Below are 21,108 nucleotides of genomic sequence, written 5' to 3'. Positions count from 1 at the left end.
TTGAGCTCTTTATTGAGTGGAGAAAACATCCCTGTGCATTCTGCCTTTTTTCATCTGCATGAACACTATCCATGCTCCCATCAAAGGCCCAGCCTACCCCTGTACTAGATCCTGCTCCCTTTTCTTATCTTCATGCCTTTTATTTCACTAAGTGTAATCACACTTATACCTCCATTGAGTCACTCCTATCATCTCAAAATGCCATCATTTCATCATTAAAATAATAGTTTTAATTTTTACTTTCCCTAATTTTTTATTTTATACATGCAGATAATGGAATATGATCATATTAACACCTCCATTTCTGTCCTCTAACCACACACACATTTCTCCCAGCATGTGTCAGTCACCCGTATAGATAATAGTCTAAGTCCAGGCAGTGCTGTGCATATGACATGGGGTAGAACCTTCCACTGAAGCTTGGAAAACTTACCAGGGACTACACCTCCCAAAAGGAAGTATCTCCTGACTGTCAATGGCTTCTCAGTAAGGCATGGAGCTGGGAAATCATGTCCCCGTCTCTGCCAGGATTTAGGCTAGTTTGGTCTTCTGTAAGCCTTGAGCAGGTGACCACAGCTGCTGTCATCAGTCTGATAGCCATGTCATGTCCAGAAGACAGCTTTTCACAGAATTCCTCCCCATCATCTAGCTCTCATATTCTTTCTTCCTTCTCTCCCACAATGTTTCCTGGGCCTTAGTAGTGGGAGATTTAATACAGGTATTCCATTTAGAACTGGGCACCAAGTCTCTAATTTTCAGCAATTTATCCAATTGTGTGTGTCCTCGTTGCCTGCTTTCCAATGCATAACAATTCTCTAACCAAAGCTGAGGACAGTCCAGGTCTATGGACACAAACATAAACATTTAGAAGGCTATTTGAGAAACCACTCTATGACCCATGACATTTCCAGCCCTGAGCTTTTCTCCAGAGTAACAGTTAAAGGCAGGAAACTTCCTCCTGTAGAAAAGGCTTCAAATTTCAGCAGAAATTAGTCACTTACCCCATAACAGTCATGCTACTACTACACACATGGACAGATCATGCCAGGCAGGTCAGTATTGCAGCATGCTGCAGTGCTGGGTAAGGCCATTGAGAACTTCTTCCAACCAGTAACCTGCATAGCACCTTTGCCTGCCGTAGTGCTATACAGTTGGGGGAACGTTTTCAAGTTGGTTTGATATTTCTTTTTATACATCTTGCCATCAATATATATGGTGTCTTCATCAGTGGAATCTCACCTTTTAGGTTTGGTGGGCAACCAAGGGTAACAGTAGTAGAATGTGTTGCTTTAGAGACATTCAAAGCCTCCTTGAGCAAAAATTCACAGGGAGGTATCTCATGTGCTGTACTGCAATTCCCGTTAGTAACCCATGTCTTCTGGGAGCAACATCATTCACCAATGCAGGTTAATTCCATTCAAACTCTTTGAATTTTGAATTTAGATTGCTAACTGGTAGTTTTATAGAACTGTTTTATACATCCTTAATTTTGGTTGACTGACCCATCCTCTCCCACATCCCAGCTGTCCCCATCCTTGCTTAATTTTTTTTTTTTAACTCCTGGTGTCTTTATTTTTTTTTTCATTTAACCTGTTCTATCCTTCAAATTACTTTTTTATAATTGGCTGTGAGTCAATAGGCTTCCATGTGGTTTTACATACTCATTTTCTTTGGTTAGCCTCTCCTTTCCCCTCCTGGTTTCCCTGATACTGCCATGCCCCTCCTTACTTAAGCCTTCCTGACCCAGGACAATCTTGAAGTGGAAATTTCTGGTTTCCTTGAAGACTGAGTTTTGTCATGTGATGTTTTGCTGCAAGCTGGACACATGATGTTTTGTCCAGGTTGGCTGGTGAGAGAGCACATGATCTTTGCTGTGAATTCTCACATGTGAGGGGCATGACTTCGACCAGCTGAGAACATCCATGGTTGAACTGTGAGGAGAGGAGATATACAGGGACCAACACACAGGAGACATTTCTTTTTGGATCGACATTGCTGTGCTGATCTTCATGCTTCAAGACTTGATTTCATGGAGATAAATTCTCCAGAGAGCTTCTCCGGGCAGTCCAACGGGGTCTCTTGGCTTTTGCTGAGTTCATGTTGCTGCTTGGTGGTGGCCTTCAGACTGTAGTGCTGCTATCCTGATGTCTGAGTCTGGAAATCCCCTAAAGACTCATCAATCCTAATCAGCAGGAAGTAGATAAAAGAAGAATATAGCCCCTTTTCCACACTAATCTTTTACCTAAGGTTGCAGAATATTGGAAGGAAGGTAAAGGTGTTTAAGGACCCTAAATAAAGTAGGTTTGATGAAAAATCTAAGCCTACACCATCCCTTTATTTTCATTTAAACAGTGATCTACTATGCCTTATCTCTTTATGTTTCCACCCAAAAAAGGACCCTTTCTAGTTTCCCAGATTTAACTTGTGCTCCACAATAAAAAAAGAAAAAAAAACTATTTGAAGTTAGGATTTAATTATTAGAGAGAACATACTGCATTTGTCATTACAGGCCAGAGTTACTCCCATATTATTATTAGTTCTACTTAGATAAAGATTCCATGAGTTCATTTTTCTTTACAGCTGAGGATTATTCCATTGTATCTATGTACCATGTTTTTCTTAGCCACTCATCAGCTGATGGACACTTAAGTTGGTTCCAATTCCTAGCTGTTATGAACATAGAAATAATGAACCTTAGAAAAGTGGATTTTAATATGTAGAAAAACTTCATCCTTACCTTTTACTGGAAAACATCCACTCCAAATAAATTATGACCCTCAATACAAGACCTGGGTCTCTGAAGCTGCAAGAGGCAAAAGTTGGAGTAGATTTTCACTTAAAAGCACAGGTTAGAGCTTTCTGAAGAAGACCCTTGGAGTTCATGGAGTCAGACCAGCAATCAGTGAATGAGATCTCATGAAACTAAGAAGCTTCACACTTCAAAAGAAACTATGAAGTGAATGAATATGCAGCTTAGAGAATGGGAGAAATTTAGTGTCCAGAATACACAAAGAACTTAAAAAGACAACCTTAGGACAATCCATAAGTACATTTTACAAATAAACTGTGTAACTGAATAAAAAAATCTCAAGAGATTGAAATAAAACCCACCAGGAAACCCTTTAAAACACACTCAACGTCATTAGACAGCAGGGAAATGAAAAATTAAAACTGATTTATGATTCCATCCCATCCCAGTCAGAATGGCTATCATTGGAACAGAGAAAAGAAATGCTGGATATGGTCAAAGGAGAGCCTGTGGGCACTGTTGGTGGACTTACAAACTCACTCTGCTAGTCAGTGTGGAATTTTCTCAAACAACCAAGCATAAAACTGCCATAGGACTTAGCTATGCCACCCCTGGACACATGCTCAGTGCCCTGTGTGCCCTACCACAGAGAAAGCTGCACATCTGAACTATAGTTTTAAAATACTGATATCCTTGGCCTGATTTTACCTCATTTCACACCTTCTATTTTCAATAAAATTTCCCCAAAGAATAATCTATACTCAGCTTCTATGTTCTCTTCTCCTTATGTGTTTAGTTGGGGTTTCTGCCTTTCAGATTAAAACTCTGACAGTGATGTCATCTTTGACCCTTAAATTCCTGTATCCACTGGTCAATTACATGTCCTCATTCTAGTCATCAGTCATATTACCTAGTCTCATGATCCTTCGATAGTAGATCTTCAGATCCCAGGTAGAGGCTGTGAACTCTGGAGCAACTTTCAGTATCAGGTACGAATTGAGTTCCTTCCAACAAAATGGGCCTCAATATTTATATAATGACTTTCTACTCCTATGGTATTATGGCATCTGCAGCACACCTTGCTTGAGATCATTATTATAGCTTGATATACTCAAGGCTACTCAAAGCTACTCAAAATAATACTGTAATGACTTTTCCCACTTCTCCACCTCTACCCCAGTAGCCTGCATAGTACCTCCAGTACTATCAGAGGTAGCTGACTGGAAGGAGGCTTCGATCTCAGTTCCAGCCTTATTTCTCCATGCTGTGCACAAAACTGTGTAAAGTTCTCGTCAATAGTGTCTTACCATATAGTTCTGATGGGCAACCAGGAGCAGTGGCAATAACCTTTGCTGTTTTGGTAGCTTTCAGAGTCATCCTGACCAACAGTTCATAGGGTGCTGTTGCATAACTGTCATTGAGATCCTTTTATTAAATAGCCTATGACCTCTGGGAGAAGCATTATCTATTCAAGTGGCTATTTCTGTTCAGATTATCCTTTTATATCTTTTAAAATAAGCACATAAAATGGTAGGTTATATGCTCTTGTGATTTATATCCAGTGCCATTATTTGTTCCTCTCTTTTGTCCTGGAACTCTCATGCCATCCTAAATATTTTTTTCTGCATTATCAGCCCTCCCTTATGTCATGTGTTTCCTGTATGTAATTTTAACAATATCTTAATAAAAGTACTCTTGGTGTGACACTGATGCCCTAGCTAGGGGGAACAGATATTTTCTCAAATATTCTGAGGGAAAGCCATGTGACAGACTCCACAGCTAACAATTTGCTGATATCCACCAGCAACTGGGACATTTCTCCTAAAATGCCAAAGCTCCTCTGCTGAGGTTGCACTGTGAGGGTCCCCAGTCCAGATTTTCTGAGATCTGTTGTTTCATTAAGGTTTCCACTATCTGTGAGCTCCATGGCCACTGGCTACGTATCTCTCTTCAATTTTACAGTTGCCTAAGGTCTTCACATTACAAGTTTCTGCTACCTTGAAGGTTGTTTCTGAATATATATATATTAGGTTAAGCTTTCATCTTCTCTAGAGGTTTGATCAAAGTTTACTTTCTCTAAAAGAGCTGTAGGGGAAGGGGGAGAATGACGGCTCAGAGGGAAAGGCACGTGTTACCAAGCCCGAGGACTTGAACGCAAATCTAAGATAAAACATAATAGAAGGACAGAACTGTCTTCTCCAAGTGAACCTCTGATTCTGAATGCATGATGTGGTACACCTTTGCCCACATGGGCGTTCACGTGCCCGCACACACGGGCACACGTGAGCACACACACATGCCCATGCACACATACATGCACATGCATTCTCCCACACACATAAACACATGTATGCACACACTTGCACGCATATACATGCACACACAGAATATAAAATCTATAAAAATGCAATAAAATTTAAAACTTCCTGGGGCAATCTATTATTAAATTGCAGGTTTTATCTGTTGATGCTTCTTAATTCTTTTTTCCAACTTATATTAAAACATTTATGTTAGGTAACTCAATATTTTATTTATGTTTATTTTTGTTTTATACCATTTCTTGTTTTTCTACCCTTTCATCACCTATAAATTCAGTGTAAATTTCATGATGGCATATTTTGTGTATTATTATTTTTCATTAACTTTTTATTTTTTATATTAATTAGAGTTTATTCACTTTGTATCCCAGCTATAGCTCCCTTCCTCATTCCCTCACAATGCCACCCTCTCTCCATCTCCTTCCATGCCCTTCTCCAAGTCCACTGATAGAGGAGGTCCTCCTCCCCTTCCCTCTGACCCTAGCTATCAGGTCTCATCAGGACTGGCTGCATTGTCTTCCTCTGTGGCCTAGCAAGACTGCTACCTCCTAGAGGGCAGGGGTGGTCAAAGAGTCCGCCACTGAGTTCAAGTCAGAGACAGTCCCTGTTCCTCTTACTAGGAACCCACTTGGACACTGAGCTGCCATGGGCTACATCTGAGCAGACATTCTAGATTATATCCATGAATGGTACTTGGTTGGAGAATCAGTCTCAGAAAAGACCCCTGGGCCCAGTTCTGCTGCTCTCCTTGTGAAGCTCCTGTCCTCTCTAGGTTTTACTATCTACCTCTTCTTTCATAGGATTTCCTGCACTCTGCCCAAAGTTTGGTTATGAGTCTCAGCATCTGCTTTGATACATTGATGAGTTGAGTCTTTCAGAGGCCCTCTGTGGTAGGCTCCTGTCCTGTTTCCTGTTTTCTCCCTCTTCCAATGTCCATCTCATTTGCCTTTCTGAGTGTGGATTGATCTTACCAAGGGTCCTCCTTCTTGATTAGCTTCTGTAGGTATACAGATTTTAGTATGATTATTCTATGTTATATGTCTAATATATACTTATAAGTGAGTATACACCATGTGTGTCTTTTTGCTTTTGGGATACCTCACTCAGGATGATCTTTTTTAGATCCCACCATTTGCCTTCAAATTTCATGATTTCCTTATTTTTAATTGTTGAGTAGTATTCCATTGTGTAAATGTACCACAATTTTTGTATGTATTCCTCCATTGAGGGACATCTGGGTTGTTTCCAGCTTCTAGCTATTACAAACAAATCTGCTACAAACATGGCTGAACAAATGTCCTTGTTGTGTAGTTGAGCATATTTTGGATATATGCCTAGGGGTGGTATAGCTGGATCTTGAGGTAGCACTATTCCTAATTGTCTGAGAGAGCACCAGATTGATTTCCAAAGTGGTTGTACAAGTTTACATTCCAACCAACAATGGAGGAAGGTTCCCCTTTCTCCACATCCTCTCCAGAATGTATTGTCACTTGAGTTTTTGTTCTTAGCAGGCAATAAAATACTTACAGACTGAATCCAAGAACACATAAAAGATGTCATCCACCATGCTCAAGTAGGCTTCATCCCAGGCATGCAGAGATGGTCCAATGTACAGAAATCCATCAATGTAATCCACCATATAAATAAGATGAAGGAGAAAAACCACATGATCATCTCCTTAGATGCTGAAAAAGCATTTGACAAAATCCAGCACCCAATCATATTTAAAGTCTTGAAGAGATCAGGGATACAAGGCACACACTTAAACATAGTAAAGACAACTGTGTATTGTTATTAATGCCTGTTCCAATACATGATTGGTTTTAGACAAATAATGGTAATCTAGTAAATATCTATTAATGAAGAAATAATAATTACAAAATTATATATGCAAAATGCAGATAATAGAGTAAGAAAAAATAACATATATGTTATGGGGAAACCTCTCACTAATACTAAATAAGTTTTACAAATTATTAAAGTTTATAATTATATATCCTCAAATAGAAAAATAAATTCATACAGGCTGAAAGTACAAAAGTCATAAAAATACTGAAATCACCAGCATTCAAAATATTCAATGTAAAACAAATATTATAAAAATGTTATATAAAGCTTTACATTGGTAAATGGGTAAAAGAAATATTTATCTAAGAAAAATAAAACTCAAAAATGAACAATATCACTGACTTTAAAGATAAAAAATAATTTAATTAATGTATAGTAGATTGTCAATATCTATAAAATTCTCAAGAACAGGTCTATTGTTTAATTCATAAATCCATCTTGGGACTTATTTTTTTCATCATTAATTCCTATTCAAAGCCTGTGGGCAGAATGGAGAACCATGACAAGGAATAGCCCTCTCTCAGAAACCGTGAGAGTTGTGAAATAGTGTCAAACATTCAAAATTAGAGCTGTAAAAAGAGCAAAGGGAACACAAGTCCTGTGTCTAAAGTGAAGTCTTCAGTAATGCAGTCTTAGCGTAAAGTTATGCAAAATAACTAAAGGCAACAGCAATACTTTTGTGCTCTTTGAGGAGTCTATTCAACGGATCTAGTCAACAGCTTAAAAGGAGGTTGCCCATGCTTGTTAGCCTATGGCTCTTGACCGGGGAAGGGGACATGATTATCCCAGTGCCATAACTCTATTGAAGCATATATAAGCACTTTTGAATAAAATATTGTTTCCCTATGAATTTTGAGACATCTGTAGTGTTATTTATATCTCTTTCCTCTGACTGACTCCTGTTTTGCTCCTCCTCTCCAGGAAGGCTTCCCCTATCCCATTTGCCCCACCCCCATAGCACATGCACTTTATCTTCCTCTCTACCAGTCTTTCTCTCTCTTGCCTATAGTTCACTTTTACCTTTCCTAGTTTTCATAGTTACAACAGGTAACAAACTTGAATCTAAAGATTTGGAGCCAAAATATACAAATAAGAGAAAAATGTGTGGCATTTCTCTCTCTGGGTCTCAAGTTACTTCACTCGTCAGTATTTTTCTAGTTCCAGACACTTAACTACAAATTACGTAATTTCATTTTCTTTTTTTTAATTCGTTATTCATTACACTTTATTTACTTTGTATCCCTCCTGTAGTTCCCTCCCCCCTCCCATCCCAATCCCTCCCTACCTCTCCCCTCTGCACACATGCCCCTCCCCAAGTCCACAGATAGAGGAGGTCTTCTTTTCCTTCCTTCTGATCCTAGTCAATTAGGTCTCATCAGGAGTAGCTGCATTGTCTTCTTCTGTGGCCTCGTAATGCTGCTCCCCTCTCAGGGGGAGGTAATTAAAGACCAGGCCAATCAGTTCATGTCAGAGACAGTCCCTGTTCCTATTACAATGGAAACCACTTGGATACTGAACTGCCATGGGCTACATCTGTGCAAGGGTCTTAGGTTATCTCCATGCATGGTGGATGGTTGGAGTATCAGTCTCAGGAAAGATCCCTGTGCTCAGATTTTTTGGTTCTGTTGCTCTCCTTGTGGAGTTCCTGTCCTCTCCAGATCTTACTGTTTCCCACTTCTTTCATAACATTCCCTGCACTCTGCCCAAAGGTTGGCCATAAGTCTCAGCATCTGCATTGATAGTCTGCAAGGCAGAGGCTTACAGAGGTCCTCTGTATCAGGCTCCTGACTTTTTCCCTCTCTTCTACTTCTGATGTTCTCTATAATATAAGAATTCCACATTTTCACTATCTGTTCATAAGTTGAAGGACATTTATGTTGTTGCTACTTCCTAACTATTGTGACTAGAGCATCAGTGAATACAGCTGAACATGTATCTGTGGAGCAGGATTATGAATCCTTTGAAAAACTGATACGGTGACATAGAAATCTTCTCTGTCAGCACTAGCTCACACAGTATCTGAAGGTTCTATGTAAGCTGCTACATGAGAGGCAATCAACACCCACACCAATGACCAGCAGAAGAACATATTCCCAATAGTGTAATAGTGATACTTATATCTTGGTGATAATCAACATCTAGTTAGACTCAAGACCTGCTCAATAGAGGAAGTTCATACCTAGTACTATAAACCCAAACTATTACCCTTGGCCTGTGAGGGTACAGGAAGGAGGTCGGTAAAGAAGAAGAAAGGGAATAGGGACAAAGAAAACCAATGTTGTTTGATCAAGTCTTAAAGAATCATATTACTTTATATTTACCTAACTTTACATTCATAATATATGTGTATGTGTCAATGTATGTACACACCCACACAAACACACCCACAAATACACACACAGAAAGAGAGAGAGAGAGGCAGAGACAGAGATAGAGACAGAGAGAGCTTAAAGTACAATAATAACACCAGTAGCAGGTAAGATGTTCCTTCTCAGAAGTTGAGATTGGCCCCAACACTTCTGACCTAGGACTCAGATGATTCAAACTGGATCTCAACTGAAAGCCACCATCTTGAAGTCAAGCTTCCTTGTTCCCAGAAAAATAAATCATGCTGCTAACTGAGCTAAGAAATCAATAGACCTACTCAGCTGGCAACACCTATAAACTACAAAAATGACCAGCAAGGTAAGATATCTCAAAAGGTGCACACATTGGTGGAGCTCAGGAGCTGTCTGCTTGGATTTAAGGCCCACTCACCAGAGAGGAAATCTTGCTTTGTACTAGAAACCTAAGCAACTTCCAGAGGCTAATGTGGTCATGGATCTCAGAGGAGCACCTACTACCAGCGCTTTGCTAGACCAGCATAATCCCTCAGCACATTCAAATCTTATGCTACACTCCTCAGAAAGGTGGAGATGCCACCCCTCATCAAAGATTTGCTTTCCAGTAAAAGGAGACCATCAGTGAAAGTTCCAACTGGGCAGAATGGATAAATTAACCAGCCCCAGTAGATACAACTGTATCACAGCTCCTTCATTTATGGCCCAGAGAATATAACAAAAGAGAGAGCAGAAACACTGTAAGAGCCAGAATACCAGGAATTCTGCTGTAAAACATTCCTTCATAGGAATGGTGCATAAATGAGGCAGAAACAATGGAAGTATCATAAACATCATAACACAAAAGGGGTACGTTAGGTTCCCACTTCTAGACAATGAAGTAGAGACAGCTAAAGACTGCTGGGACAGGGAGACTTAGCCTCCCCCAGGGATGACACCCCTTGTTGATTATTTAATCGAAGCAGTCAGCCCTGTAACTATGTAAACACAAAAACAAAATGGTCTCATCAGGTTTATTTATATATTTGTGTAAGCATATACGTGTGTGTGTGTGTGTGTGTGTTTGTGTTTGTAGCAATAAAAGTCAAGGAAAGGGAGCTATCAATTTCAGTGTTGGGAGCATGAGGAGAATTCAGTGAAGGGTGCCAGGAAGGTGCCAGCAGGAGAATAAAATAGGAGAAAGTTATATAATTATATTTTAATTAAAAAATTTTAAAGTCAAGGAAGTTGGCTCAATGTAGGCAAATGGGGACATCAAGGCTTCTATCTAGTTTTCAGATACTGTCTCTATAATATGTATCATTTATTCACTTTCTATAGGTATGATATGTTTTTAATGATTTCATAAAATAATTTTCATTCACACATTGAAAGCACATGTGGGGGGTGATGTTTCAGTATGTAGATAGGTATACTATCTCTAGGGTAAGATGATCAGTGATATCGAGATGCTCATCTTACATTTTTTTTTGCATCTCGAGTTTTACATTATGAATGCATTAGTTCTTCAAGCAGAAATATAATAAAACTCTTCAGTGTTTCAAAATGAGTTGAATATGGGTTTCAACAATAACCAGGCTAAGCCAACCACACAGATCATTTTTCATCTTCAGAGGGAAAGGGTCTATAACTCCAAGCATTTATGGGCTGCCGAGAAAAATTAGCATCAATTCTTTTTATTACAGCCACTTGTCAGCCGTTAACCTTAATAATTTGATTTCTTACATATTTAAAAATTTAGCTCAATACTAAAACAAATTGTTTGCCTATTTCTGGCATTATCTCCTAAATAAGGCAGGGACGTCTATTAAAACCCAGCTAATTCTTTACTGTGAACTCATTTTTTGAAACACCTACTTACATTTCAGCTCTAATGGAATGGGAAATGATACTGCAGAACACGCTCAGTTATTGTTAATCCCTCCTTTCCCATGCAAGTCAGATCAATCTTGTTAAGTGTTTTCCCCCCTTCACAGTGCAGTGGTTTATTTAACAGAATGCATGTGGTTGAGCTTGTTGCTGTGATAAAGCTCAAGAAGATGAAATTAAATAAGTTTAGTGTAATTATTTATAATTAGATATTCTTAATGGAAGCCGAATAAATTCTGTTATTCCAAACAAACCCTTGCCTGTTTAACTATGTTGGTTCATTGAAAACTCCCACTTTCCCGTCCCACAAGGAAACAAAAAACTGTTCCCCAGTTCTCAAGGCAGGGTTCCATCTGCTGAAAAAATAGCCCAAGGCGCAGTCAGCAAACAGTTGTAAAAAACACTTATTTGTCATTATATGAAAGTAGAGCCAGAAGCTGGGAATTGAGATTTTATGATAACTACCTCTTAAATTTTCAAGACAAGAGTGGAAAGCCAATATGACACTTTAAAGGAGTGCAGTAACGTTTTAGGGAGAGGGAGGGACACACCCTCTCATAGGTAATGTGTGGATACCCGTTGTCTATTAAGTTAGACTCCAGGAAATTCTCCGGAATACTCAAGTATCTGTCTGCCCGTCTTTTGTGATGGACAGAAAACCTATCCCTAGGTATGTACCTCTTGTTAACCACAGGGTTCTCTGAGAAACATGTATTCAGTGGGCCATGCCAAGGGGACAGCATCTGCTTTCAATCAAGTATGTCTCAACAGCAAATGGGTGTAAGAGATAGCCAAAGACACAGTCAGCCTGTGCTCCCATAAAATCAACCAGGGATTCGGTTTTTATCTCTGTCTCATCAAAACAACAGAGAGGTTAACTTCTCCAATTGACAGTTGCACAGAGGCAGTGTTCAGAGATGTCCGCATGTCTCCTGAATCTCTGTAGAAGAATGTTTTCATCCATAACATGTGAAAACTTTCATTAAGAATGATTTCCACATGGGCCATTTTGTATCAAGTCAAGAGTGTCCCTGGCTTTTGTCTTTACATGCTATTGTTTCTTAAATTAGATTTGTTCATTCAGTGAAACTTTTTGTGTGGTTTTCAATTACAGATTTTTCTTCATCTCAGTATAATAAAACTTTTGACTAAGTATAATGAACTTTCTCTAAGTCGGACTCTAATTAATGACTTTCTCGAAGTCAGACAGAATGAGAAAGTTTTATCAGAACAGAACAACCAAAAATTCTAAATTGTCCACAGAGGTTCTACTGCTGTTTTAAATATCCTATAAGTGTCTGTCAAACGTTATACAGCAAAAATAGGAGAGACTGCCATTCCTGCTTAGAGACTATTGGACTAGTGTTTGTTTTCTCTTGGTATTAAAACATAAATTTGAAGGGTATCTATTACCTCTTAAGGAAAAGCAAACTATAAATTAGGTATTAAAGTGGCTTTGAATTATACTCACTGAATCCTGGAAGTAAATGAATTAATGGTGGAGGTGTGAATGCTTCCATTTGGTGTTAACTGAGCTCTGGGTACCATCACAGAGATTGCACACAGATGGCATCCCCATGCACAGGTTATTTATCAGCCGAAGACTATGCCAGAGGACCCACAGGCCCTATTAATGCAGTCAAGGTCATATAAGCAACAAGGAATGAAAAATGGTTCAATCCTGATCTCATTTTGTGGGGTTCTGCTAGTGACATTGAAGTCTGGCGTTTCCTGGATAGCCTCTGCCCTCTCGAAACAAAGATGACAGGGTGTCCTTAGCAGGGCACCCTTTCTGAACCCTAAAAATTCTTAGGAACATCACATGGTGCCTAGAGAAGATTACAGTCCTGACCCTTTCCTGATAAGAAACCCTCTCAACAAGCACCTGGGGATTCCTCGGAATACCTCACTCTCTGCTAAGGAGATCGTAATTTTCAGCAATGAGCTTCAATTGCACTTGGAGATTCTGCCCCCACCCCACACACACATAGGATAATTAAGTAATGTGTTCTTCTTATGGTAGGACCATGATACTGCATGTAAGTGAGGTACTGAACCACTACATGTAAATCAAGTAGCCCTAGCACTTCTAGTCCCATCAAATCAAAACACGTTTACCCTAAAAACCCTTCCCACTGGTCAAGGTTTACACATCCCTGAGTTTACACGGAATAAACCTGCTGGGTGTTTTGTGGTGAGATACCATCGCTTTTCACCGTGGCAGCCTGAGATTCTGGGGAAGGGAGGCTCCCCTCCAGCCTGAAAATTCACTGCTCATCTCCCTGGCCTGGGCTGGAGCACGCCCAACCTCCGCGAGACCCATCGTCCTGGACCTGTTTTCCTGCTCTCTGGGCCTGCACCTCACTGGACCTACCCTTCTGGCATTCACTAAAATCCTCTGCCATGCTTAGCACAGCAGCTTAACCAAGGAGGTGTAACACTTTGGTATAGTCATAGGCTTTGGAATGCCCGAGCTTCCACTGCTGTTTGATATTGGCAACTTTATTTTAAAAGAGCTAATTACCAGAGTGCATGGGCCTTGCTCTAAATTGCTCTAACCATGCCTGAGAAAAAGAAAACCTGGGATCTTGGGGCCCCTCTATTTTTTGTCTGGAAGCCAACAACCCTAGACTCCCGCTGGATGGAGAACAACACATTTCAAAACCCACATTATTTTTTATATCACTTAGAGAAACCTGGACCCAAGTTTTACTTTGCATGATATTTTTTAAACATATAGACAAAATCTCTGACATTCTTTCAAAGAAAGAAGTCATTTTCCTTCTTTTCCTTGAACCTACTTCTGACTTAGTGGTGCATTTGCGCTTAAAAAGAAATGGAAATGATATAAAATCGCTTTTGTAGCTGGGTCAGAAGATCTGTGACAATACCGTGTTCTGCTTGTTCTGAAGGAGCAGCCGTGAGAAACATCTGGTTGGTCTGAGATTACCATCCTGGAGAAGCTATTTGCCCGTTCTCTTGTTAGCAGCACAGCCAAGGACTGAGTCAATAGCCCCATCATGCACTACTCGTATGATCAAACCATCTTAGAGTTCAATTCGCTTGAACAATAGGTAACTTCATCATTATTGTAAAAGATACAAATGAATGAAAAGTGAACGCATATTTTTGTGAAGAACTGACATTGCTATCTGTGTGCATTACAGTCAGTAAACACAGACTCAAGCAAACTTTTTTTTTTCAGTATCATTTTCCCACAACATAATTTCCTATATGGAATCAAAGGAAAGTGAGACTAGTCAATATTTTTGATTTTCAAAAACATTTATCCTTACCAATGCTACTTACAATCTCCAAGAGTGGCTGCGGCATAGCATTAGAGAACTCCACATATGACAAAAGCAGATTAAGAAGTCCCGAGCCTTCTCTTTCTGTGTCACATGTTTCATAGGAAATCCCCTCAAGTCTGTAGCTGTAGGCTGGGAGAGATGACACATTGGGATGCATTGGGGCACACTGGAATGCATTTTATGTAACTTGAACATTCAGAACCTTGTCAATGATCAAATACATACCACTGACATTTGATGGCGGGATGCTGCTGTGCCCCCACCGACAGTTTTATTGCTCAATGGGATTAACTGTCTCCCAGTTCACGATAGGCGGGCAGGACAAATTGTACTATGCTGTAGGTGCTGGCGATTAAATTGCATCTCTGTCACGGACCCAGAGCTCTTTCTCAGAAGAAATGAGCACTTTCTTCTAAGAGGTTAGGATATTCACTGTGAGTCACCTGTGAGGTCTTGCCAATATCTCCAAACTGCATCCCAGCCTGCCACTAATAGTCAAGAAGGGTTACTTCTGCTAGAGCATATGGCTCCAGAGTTTTCACAGTTGCTAAATCTGATGGATGCAATGGCTGAGGCCTGTTCAAAAGTGACGTTAAGTGCACTGAGGTGACAGATCCAGGAGAGAATGTGCTCATCCACTTATATTTCAAAGGGGCCTGCTGGGCATTGTGACTCTTTTTGAGTTGTTGATAATCCAAATTCAGCAGTTTTTCTTTACCTTTGAGGAGCTATCTTACTGGCTACGTGCTGCTAGGCAGAAATTTCACTGACTCTTCCTTAAATTTTTGTTTTATTTCCCATATTTCAAAAAATCTGAAATTGTTGCCAATTCATATTTGTTAAATTCAGTCAGCATGTTATCTTCAAGACAAGAGACCAATATGATATCTTTTAGAAAGAAAAGATGACCAAGTTTCCACAAACAAAAATAAGTAGTAAACACATAGTCCATTGAATCTTTTAAAAATGGTGTTTAGTGAGCTACTCATCCAGGAGGACATGGTTGTATGATTTCAACTCTTCCCCTGCTTTCTTAGTAATCTGCACTCTTTGCTCCTAGTGGTAAACTAGTCAGTGCCTGACCCTCAGCCCCAGCATTGGTTAACTCCTCTTTACCCTAACCTCCTCACCTATAAAATAGACACAATAGCATATCTATCTCTCAGGGATATTAAAAAAAAGAAACTTAGAAATTCTGGATCACAATAAGCTCTGAATAATTTTGAGCAGTCTTATTACTTAGTTCATTTCCCTGTATACTTCCTGTTGCCAAATAGTGCCTGAACTGGTGTGAAATGCTTGGGAAATGAATAGGAAAAAAAAAAGAGTGTTCTTGTCCTTAACAGAATATAAAGTTTCAATGAAATCACACCACACAGAGAAAGCAGTTTGTCCTGCTTGAATGGAAGACAAACACGAAACTGGTCTGTGACTTCAATCTGTGTGAATGGAAGATGGCATTGCTTCTATGACCCACATTCCATTCAATACCAAGAGCAGAGAGAAACAGCTTCTAGGAGCCCGATAGGAATAGTCACCTTAGAGTTGCTATTTGACTAGACAACCACTCCATTCTTTTCTTCCCTGTGACCATTTTTTACACCTTTCAACTGTTCAGCAATATGACTCTCCCGGGATTGCGATACAGTGTGTCAGATTCTGTCACTCCTTAACATAACAGAGGGGAGGTGGCCACTGTATCGCAGAAAGGGCTCTTTCATTGATCTGCAACACTGTGCTTCCAGCCCAGGATAGAATCTTCTCTCAACCAGAGTGCTAGTTGATTGAATGGCCAAATAAAATGTTGAGTAAGGTGTGGTCACCCACATTTCCAGGAAGAGTCCCAATTTAGCCGAAGAGTAAAGTTCATGAACTAGATCATCACTAAATAATTCCCCTCAAATAACTAACTTTTTCACTTGAAAATACTTGCAAACCACTCAGGTTCTTCCATTGACTTAAGTAAGTCTTTTACTCCCAAATAGAGAAGTCCAGAATTTATTGAGTTATATGTAAATAGAAACAAGACCATTTTATGACTCTGGAGCTAGGAATCTAGTATTCAGACTCATTGAATAAAGGTTATATATATTGTGGAATAAAAACAAATTGTTTGCAGTGGTGAGGTCTCACTCTGCCATTTTTTGCCATTATTTAAAGATGACAAAGGAGATTATTATTTTTATACATAGAGTAAATAAAGAACATCTAATAAATTTTAGGATTTATTCATTTGTCTGTTCTGCTAAGCTTCCAAGCTGTTTCAGGAATCAATCAAACAAAGCATTCAATAATATAGTTTTCCACTTAACTGGTAATCATTATGAAAGGCTTTAAAACTGAAATTAATACACATTGTATCATTCGCTGCCACTGAATATTGGAAGAAGCATCTATTTTTATTTTTGCTTTATATAAAATAAGCTAGAAACTTCTTTTCCATGATATGAATAGTTTCTATCACAGACCCACTGCTAACCCTTCCATGATTTTGATGATAGTAGCACTAAAATAATTCAACAATAAATCTTAAGTTTCTTTTTACAACATTGACCAAATTTAATTTTCAGCTAGGAAATTTTCTTACTAGAAGTATTTGAGAACTAGAAAGTTACACTTGAACTTGCCTCTGCTAGACCAGACTAAATCCACTTCTTTAAGGACTAATGCAGCAGGTATGGTAGAGGAGGAGTGCAGTAGTGCTGGGCAGACATGCATATGCATTTATGCAAATGAAAATTTGGTGTGTGAGTAGGCACAAAGTGAAAACTCATGGGAAATAAAGGTTTCATTTCTGCTATCTTTCATGCTGATGTGCATCTGCAACTTCAGAAGTATCTAAAATGTATTAAACAGCACTTAACATAAGTTTTTGCAGAATGAGAAGTGTTAATATAGATGGATAAAAAAAAGCCAATTATGTACCTGATTTGTTAGCTTTTATTAGTTTTATTTATGTTTAGAACAACTGTCATTTAAAAACAGGGAAAAAAAGACTGACATCGAGAAAGAGCCTTATGAAAAAAATTGTTGATTTTGAAGTCTGAACTCTACAGAGTGGAAGAAGAAGACATATAGGCTTTGATTTTTTAAAAAAAAACTACTTTATCTGGGTTTCTTAAATGACTCTACCTCCCTTCAAACCCCAACCCTAGGCAGAAGAGAAAGAACGTTAGTAGGGACAGGAAATGTAGACCTCTTTTGACTTAGTTCCTTGGGATGAGTCCACTCTGCCTCATCCTCATCAGGATTCCAGGAGGTGAGCCAAGCAGCATACAGCTGCAGTCAAACAAATCAGCAGCAGCCTCCTCAGAGCATTAGCTGGCTCTATAGGAGTTACTCAAAGCATCCTTTCTCTATCTCTGTCTCTCTCTCTCTTTCTTTCTCTGAGCTCCTATTTTATACCTATTCAGAGTCAACACAAGGATGTTTTCCAGCTGGCAAAACCCATGCCTTCCTCATGAGGCAGTTTCAAGCTGACAAAGGTCATGATCCCTCTCACCTTCATGAGGCTGTTATCAGCTGTGAATAAACTAAAAGCATTCCCACATCCCACATTTAGGATCACCTCAAAAACATATTTACATAGCAACTGAGTTGTAAGAAACCAAACTTCAGGAACATATGCACTGATCCTGTAAAGACAGTCGGTGTCAGGTTAGTTGTGTCCCACCAAGAGAATATCCAAAGAGCTGAAATCTACCTGCAGAGTGCTCTCCTGGCCTTCACCTGGCACTAGAAGGTGTGTGCTATGGCCTCAATGTGAGCAGTCAAGGAGTAGGCAGCTGAGGAAGCATCTGTTTAAAAGCCATATTTAAGTGTATTGGGGAAACAAGGATTAAATGCATTTTTCCAGCGCTTCCTGGTTTTATGCATTTACAAAGTTCTAATTAACCATTGTTTTGCTATACAATACAGCATGGTGAAAAGCCAGGGCAGACCCAGGCATCCTTGCACTTGTAGACTTCTCTAAGTCTTAATGGCAAAGCCACACTGAGGTGATAACTGGCCCTGTGTCTAATGCAGAAGTATTTAGCACCTGTGAGCTTCAGGATAGGAGAGAATAGAGCTTTCCCCCGCTTCAGATGGTGGACAATGCCGTACAGTTCCGGGACCTCAGTTACAGCTCACAGAGTAGCTACATAACACGTGTGCCACAGTTTGGACAAGTCCTCCTGAGGATCTAGCCCCACAATTATTCCCTTAAGACTAGCTGGTAGACAGTGTAACTTTAGGTTCTTTCTGGAGCATAAGGGTCCTGAATAGTTTCCGTTTGGGTTTCTGGCCTCTTCTTAGCAGTCCACTTCCAATAATCAGCATTCAGCGTTTGCTCTGTTTCATGGACCAGAAGCATTGTTCTTTCAGTTTCATACAGACCAACCGATGTGTCCCGTCTTAGGAAATAAGCACTTGCCAGAATGGCATCGGCTTCACCTCAAACATCTCTGTACTGTTGAAAAACAAACAAACAAACAAACAAACAAACCAGCAATCTTCTATCTAAAGACATAACCCAAGAACTCATCTCCTAATTATAGCAAAAAAATATTTTAAAGATAAAAATTTACTCAGCCAGTGATGGTTTAATGTGATAGGCACTATATGAGATTCTGACAGACATAATAATTTCCTTTGAAATGGAAAATTATTCTAATTTCATGAAAAGAAGTATTTTTTTTAAAGTACTGAGAAATGCTGTCTTAATGTGTATTGAGCACCTAGTGATGTCTCAGAATTATTCTGGGTAGGGAGCAGTAACAGCAAAACCCATTCTCTGGGGAGAGTTCATGGACATGGTAGAAAAATACTAAATGAATTAATAAAATACAGTCTAATGCCCTGTAGAACTCTGATCTATGCTGAGACAGAAATGAAAGCTGGTCCCATGATGGGGGGTGAGAGGGCTCTGTTAGATAGAGATTGCATTTGAATCCTCCGAGCTGTGATGTCTGCATAAAGCTTTGAATGAAGCACTAAAGGCAAGCAAAGGAGTTTTCCTTTAGCCTGGGAAGGACATAGCAGGCTTCAGTGAAAAGAGGCAACAAGTTTCAAATGTGATAATGAACAGATAAGGAACAGGCCTAAATTCAGTGTGTTAAAATTTTGCTTGTCTTAATCCAACAATGAATAAACATAATTTCAGATGTTTTTTAGAGCAGTGGTTCGCAGCTTGTGGGGTTCCATCCCTGTGAGAGAACTATTCCTTCACAAGGGGTAGCTCATGACCATCGGAAATCATAGATACTTACATTATAATTCACAAGAGTAGAAAATTTGCAGTTATGAAGTAGCAACAAAATAATTTTATGGTTGTGGGTCACCACAACATGAAGAACTCCATTAAAGAGTGTCAGCATTAGGAAGACTTGTAACCACTGTTTTAGAGCAGCAGCTGTAGGAAAAGGCAAGGTCACAAACTAAGAGGAAGTACCTTTCAGTGAAGAAGGAGATACCACTAAGGTTTAGTATGAAACATCCATCAGTTGGCATTGCCAGGAGTTTGTTCCTTCCCATGCTGAGGATGGAGGGCCAGGTCTTCTACAGACAGGTAAAGAGCTCCACCCTTGAGCTCCAGGCTCAGGCTGGTTCACTAGTTCCTTACACTTAGAGGAATGTTCTGAGGACAATGATATCTTGGGGCTTTGATCCCTAGAACCAGACAGGTTCCCGGATACTCACATGGTCTGCAGCTGCATCACTTACCCATTTGAAGTGAGGGTTTCCATAGGGCCTTTTTTGGCCAATAACTCAGTTTCATGTAATCCACTCCTGGCACTGGAGTTTTCATTTATGTTTGTTTTGTCCTAGCCTTTTTTCTATCTCTTCTTCTTCTTCTTCTTCTTCTTCTTCTTCTTCTTCTTCTTCTTCTTCTTCTTCTTCTTCTTCTTCTTCTTTTTCTGTGCCTGTTTGTTTTCTAATGAGAAAGAAATAGGGGTATGGATTTGGGTGGAGAGGACAAACCATAATCAGAATATATTGGATAAATGTTTATTTTCAATTAAAAAACTTAAATGTGTGTATGTGACCTATCTTTGTCATCATTGCCCCAGGTTCTTATGTAAACGTGAATTTCTGTGATATACCTTAGACAAGTGAGTCAACATTTTATGGGTACCATAGAGATTTTAGTTATTGACTGTTCTGAAGATAAGGGAAAACTAATCTGAAGAGAAAGGGAGAACATTTAAGACAAAATTACCAACATCAATAAAGTTTTCAGGTTCTGAAACCTTAAGTATCTATTTTGGACAGTTGGCCAAAATACAGGACTCAAGTGGGAGAATGAAGGTGGAGAAGGGTGAAGAGACATGCAGTGTAATCTCTCAACATCTCCAGTGTAGCAGAATTTCCACACTGCAGAAGGCCTGTAATGTCATTGGAGGGTATTAAAAATGAGAGGATGAGATTCAAAGATTAAAATACCAATGATGTGTCAGAATGGAGACTACAAAAATATTTACAGCTTCCATGACTATTCTCTTAATTCTTATGTGTCAGGGGGCTATAGAGAATCATACTGAATCTGTTTTCAACTAAGAACACCACACTCTTCTTCGTTTCAACCTCTCTTTCTTATTGTAACTTCATCAAGAAGATACAGATAGAGAAAGTATCTTGGGATCAATGAATGTATCAGTCAACTCTACATCAAAATTGCCTTGCCTTGTAATGTG

The sequence above is a fragment of the Meriones unguiculatus genome, chromosome 18, assembly GCF_030254825.1.
Source record: "Meriones unguiculatus strain TT.TT164.6M chromosome 18, Bangor_MerUng_6.1, whole genome shotgun sequence".
NCBI classification, from domain to species: Eukaryota; Metazoa; Chordata; class Mammalia; order Rodentia; family Muridae; genus Meriones; species Meriones unguiculatus.
Note: the sequence above shows the minus strand (reverse complement) of the source record.